The sequence below is a fragment of the Brassica oleracea genome, chromosome C3, assembly GCF_000695525.1.
Source record: "Brassica oleracea var. oleracea cultivar TO1000 chromosome C3, BOL, whole genome shotgun sequence".
Classification (NCBI taxonomy): domain Eukaryota; kingdom Viridiplantae; phylum Streptophyta; class Magnoliopsida; order Brassicales; family Brassicaceae; genus Brassica; species Brassica oleracea.
The window spans coordinates 41,949,796-41,950,049 of NC_027750.1; positions in this window are offsets into that span (position 1 = coordinate 41,949,796).

Here is a 254-nt window from a genome sequence, read left to right on the forward strand (position 1 = left end):
TCTCTCTCTCTCACGCAGTCTCTCTCTCTCGAACCCCTCTCTCTCTCTCACGCAGTCTCTCTCTCTCGAACCCCTCTCTCTCTCTCACGCAGTCTCTCTCATCTCTCTCGCAGTCTCTCTCTCACGCAGTCTCTCTCTCTCTCTCACGCAGTCTCTCTCTCTCGAACCCATCTCTCTCTCTCGAACCCATCTCTCTCTCCCACGCAGTCTCTCTCTCGAACCCATCTCTCTCTCTCTCACGCAGTCTCTCTCTC